Genomic DNA, 5,491 nt, shown 5'->3' with positions numbered 1-5,491 from the left:
AGGTCTTTGGCTCTTCACAACCACTATTGAGCATTTTTCCTTGGAATAAACTTTACATGCACAAGTGCACTCTCACAAACAACTACAGGTGCTAGGCTCCAGGTACTTAGAGATTCACTTCCATACAGAAAGCCCACCAGCTACCACAGTATACATGTCAGATTTAATAATACTACTTATACTTCAGCGATAGTATCAAGCTGCCACTTTATCGTATCTCTTATACTATATCCGTTGGTTGTGCTGTTCTTTATTACATCTCTCTTTGCAGGTGAGGAAGCAGACGGAAGACGTTTTATAACTTTCTCCCATTCACCTCCTCTTTCTTTCATATTTTCTCCCTTTTCCTGTTTTTCCTTCCTGTTCTATTTAAATTGCAGTGTCCATATAATCTGTAATACTCCCTGCATGAATTATAATAAAGTTATTTATATGCATAAATCAAGCAGAACACTATGGCGATAGCCATACTGCTCCACTTTTGAAAGTAAAATCTATTGGGCTCTCTTTTGTTATTGCCACATTGCCAGACAGAACACTGTAACAAAAATAAATAAAATAAAACACGTACAAAACTCCACTCTGTTCCTTCAAGCAATGTTTGTTTAGCTCTGGAGAACGAGCGAGGGCTTTTGGCAAGCTAACGTTAGCGATTCATTGTCATAACGCAATTAGTAAATGCGTAAACCTTCTCAGACGTCAGCTAGCTAGTATTAACTAGTTAACTAACCAGCTATAACATTGATTATATGCAACTGCTTTGCTACCTGCGTTTATTTATGGGCGAAATCGATGTAGATCCTGGGTGGATGACGAAAATGGCGCTCTTTCAAAGTCTGGGACTTGATCTCGTGATCTTCGTTCAAAGCGAATGTCACATGTGACCCAAACAAAAAAATTAACTGGTAGTCATTAATGAATTTATACATAATGGGAGAAATCCAAAATTTTGTTCATATCAATAACTTTATATAGTTTACAGTGAGTCATTATTTTGAACGAACAGCTTCATGTTACAGGAGATTCTCAAAACACAACCAGAAGAAAGAAAGAAAATTAGCAACACTTGTAAATTATATAACTGCCTGTGGAAGAAAACATATGTACAAGAAATGTTGCATGTAATACTTAAAAGCATTTTTTTTTTTTTTTTTTTTTGCAAATCAAAGTAGATTTTACCCATCAGTGAAAGAAAAAGAAAAATCTAGATTAAATGACAGGGGCCCCAAGGCGGAAGGAGCCAACAGGATTTACCCGAGGCCGACTGTGACGGGGTTAAAGTTCAAATCAATCAAAACATGTTGGGAAAAACAATGGTTCAGAAAGAAGAGAATAACTTCCACTTTAATGTCAGATAGAAGAAAACCACAATGATAAACTAATAAAGCCACAGATTCCACTTTCTGTCGACGTAACATCGCTGCCTGTTCTTCATCATCAGCTAAAACCCAATAAAACCGTAGAAAATCTTTCCTTCGAATCAAAAGCAGGTCTTTTCTTAACAGCCGTCATTTTTGGATTGAAGGAGGAACTTAAAAGGAGAATTTCAAATGGAAACAATCAGGCAACTGTAGCTGTAACGGCTAGCTTTCATTTAGCATCTCTACATGGATGTGCTGCCAGCTTGTTACTGACAAATAAATGGAACATTATGGGTCAGAGTTGAGGTTCGAAGATGAGAAGAACGTCACATCCGCCAGGGTCCCTGAGACAAAAACTGTCGTCCAATCAGATTGTTTGAATCCTGCGTCTCTTTTTTAGCTTTGAGGATTTAAGCCTTTTAAGTAATAGACGTTTGGACTCGTGGTCATTCAAGAGTAGCCTGTGGTCAGGGGTGGATTTAGGAAATGTGGGGCCCTAGGCAAGGACCCATTGTACAGATACAGAAATGTTTATACAATAAACATACATTATTTTTTCTACCTTTTGTTCATCTCTTTTTATCCCCTTTCTCGCTTTTTCCCGTTTTCTTTTGTCTGTTTCCTTTTAATATCGGCCACGCTCTCAGCTGTCTTTTCATGCTGTCTCAAAAGGAATGAAAGATTTTTCCAATCACTAAGCCCATTCTAACTTAGCCGATTGCTCCTTCCAGTGTTTCCTAAAAGTAAATAACCCAATCCTTCTTTTCACTGTAGACAAGCCATGATCTGCTTCTCTGTTCTCCATTTTTCATTTGGATGAAATAATAGCTGCATGAATCATGACAGCAGACAAGATAGAGGAGATCAGGAGGCGGGGTTATAAATCTACTCGCTCTGGAGAGCAGAGTTCGCTGCTTTAAGATGTTGTCGCCAAAGTCTCCAGTAGAAGAACAAAAAATGTCACTAGATTTGGTGCTAGGTGCTTTTTTGAAATAAAGGCGCTAGAGGTGTTTGATAAGTCGCTAAATATAGCAACAAAAGTGCTAAGTTGGCAACACTGCTCTTCTCACTTTGTTTTCAAATGATTTGCTGCGGCTTTCTTGGACCTTTCTGCAAAAGTGCAGCAAATGGACTGATCCAATATGGTGGACAGTGAAGAGAAGGCCCCTGAGACACACTTATTATAAGCGTTCTGATGGCATTTTATCAAAAACATGTGCATAAATAAATAATAGCTGTATCAACCCTACATGTAAAAGGAGTTTTATGTGGGCCCCCAGGAACTTGAGGCCCTTTGCAACTGCCTAGTTTTGTCTAATGGTAAATCATTCCCTGCCTGTGGTATAACCTTTGGCCAGGGCTCTTTTCTGAACACTATAATCACTAAAAACTGGAAATGTAAACAAATACACTCATTGTGCTGCTACTATATGATTCAATACTCAAGTCAGAACTTCTTATGTTCGTGTTCTGTTGGATTATATCACATTAAATCATCTGATCCTGCTTATGTGGATCGGTATCAGTATCTCCCTGATGTCATTTTCAAAGCAGTCAGACAGGTCCTTCATCAGGACGCATGACGACACCCTAAAGAGGTGTTTCTGAAGAGGAGCAAAAGGTGTCAAGTTCAGTGGGGGTCAGGGCCAGCCAGGCGGGTGGGGAGACTCCCAGGATCCACGGACACTTCATCCGTTCACACCCGTCTCTGCTCCCACGCCTCCTGGTAAACATGAGGAGCCTGACAGCAGGATCACACATCTAAGCGGCGAAGATCCATCTGGTACGGGTGAAAGTTTTTAGATTATTCCGAAAAAAGAAAATGAAAAACAATCCAATGGACTTTGATTCCAAGTTTGAAGACGTTTCACTTCCCATCCAGGAAGCTTTTTCAATTCAAAATGTCCGGAATAGTGTTGAGTTTGAGGTTTTATAAAGTATTTTTTTTTACAGATTACAAAAGAAATGGATTTCTTAATGGTATGGGCATTGCAGCAGTGAAAAAATGAGCACTAATGGATAATTTTCCGGATTCTCTATTAAAGAAATAGTTTCGATTAGATAAAATTTGTAATAAAACAAAAAAATGATTGTCTGAGAAGATAACTTATGATTCTCCATTCCACTAACAGGACCTCGACAGTCCTTCACATTCCACCTACTGTTTCAAATCCTACAGTTTTACAGCCGCAAATAAAAATGAAGTGTTTCTTAAAAGTACAATCAACAAGCTGACATCTGAGTAATTCAGACCAAAAGTCTTGCATCGTGACCCGTGCTGCCAAATCTCCCTGAAAGCGAACCTTGAAATGAAATCCACTTAAGCCTCCTGTCTTCCTTGGAAGTGTATTTAAATCCTGGTGGTGTATGGACATGATTACAGACCGTCACGGCTCTTATATCAGCGCAGGACCTTGACATTAAACAGGAAGCCTGCTGCGTGGGTCAATTATGGGAATGCCTCGTTTTGCTTAGAAAAGAGAGGATGTGTTTCTTCACGCTCAAAAGCACAGGCCACACCTGAGATTTGTACCTGCAGCGGCCTCAGCATGGACGTTTAAAAAGGTAAACAAATACTGCACAGCCTGCAGATGTTTAGCTGCTGGTTGACACACACTTTAAGGCCTTTAAATAAAGTCTTTCATCTTTTTAACTCATTTCAATTAGTCTAATTCAGCAGTTTTACCCATTAAGTAAAACCACTCTGTGAATGCATGTTTGACTTTTTGAAGTCTGGCAACAGTATATAGTGCCTTTCCATTTAAATCTGCCTATTAAACCTTTATTAACTATATATATTAAAGCTCATAAGCGTTTAATTCATCCAAGCACTGAAACAGCAGTTTTCGACCAACCTTTGTTAAACATGCACTCTTGTATGAGGAAGGACCCAGCAGAGGTTAAAGCAACAGTAACATTCCCAGTTCCTCAACACTACTGACCTTTTTTATATAAAAACATCAAACACACTAGAAGTCTAACCGTCTAAATTAAATCTGCGTTTTCCATTAAAAACTATTTGCATTTATAAATCTGCAGAAACTGAACTTTATTGCCTAATTAATTTATATAATTTTTACTGGAGCTACACTTACAAAACTAATAGGATAAAAATCACTCACTGGAAAAAATCGAAGTCTAGATTAATATATATTTTTTTAAATAAGAGCATTTTTCTTGAATTGAGGAGGTAAGTGAGACACTTTGCCAATGGATCAAGCAATTTAAATTAAGATAAAAACTATTACATAGTCTTGTTTCAAGTGCATATTATCCATTTACCTTATTTTAAGAGTAAAAATCCTCATTTCATTGGCAAATCATCTTAATACCTACTCAAATTAATGGTAAATACACTAAATTTAAGACATTTTGACTAATTTCTAGATTGTTTTTGCAGTGCTTTTCACTTCAACCAGCGCACTGGAAAAATGATCTAGAAACAAGTAGAAATTTCTTAAATTAACTGTATTTACCCTTGATTTGAATAAGTAAACGAGGTAGTTTGCCAATGAAATGAGTATTTTTACTCTTAAAAAAGTTAATTCAACAATATGCACTAGAAATAAGACAATCCAATTGTGTTTTCTTATTTTAAATCCAAATTATCTTATTCCATTGTCTGTTTTATCTCAATTCAAGAACAAACGCACTAACTTTAAGAAAAAATGACTTATCTAGATTTCGATTTTTTTCCAGTGCAGGTCTGTGTTTTGTTTTCTACATAAAGGACTGCTGGAATTCACAGCAAATTATTAACAGGAGGCCGGCAGAATACGCTTATTCCTTTGAATTACATATTAACCCAACAGACAAAGGCAACAAAGGATCAGACGAGATGATTTGCATCTCCCACAAATACAGGTTGAACTCGTCCCTCCTTTCTTCCCAGAACCAGAAAGGTCTGGAAAATAATTAGCAACTGTAAACCCACTATTTATAGGTGAAGGATCAGTCCTCAAAGGTTTGACGACTTTTTTTAGAGTGAAAATCTGATCTAATAGTGTTCAATAACTAAAGAAAAGTGATAGAACTGTAGTTTGGTATGTGATGAATCAACATTTTTTTAAATATAGCTCCACAGCGCCACCTTGTGCTAAAAGATGCTTCAAATCCAACAAGTCGAAACA

The sequence above is a fragment of the Cyprinodon tularosa genome, unplaced genomic scaffold (assembly GCF_016077235.1).
Source record: "Cyprinodon tularosa strain WSP-4 unplaced genomic scaffold, ASM1607723v1 ctg883, whole genome shotgun sequence".
NCBI lineage: Eukaryota > Metazoa > Chordata > Actinopteri > Cyprinodontiformes > Cyprinodontidae > Cyprinodon > Cyprinodon tularosa.
This window is presented reverse-complemented; position numbering follows the sequence as displayed.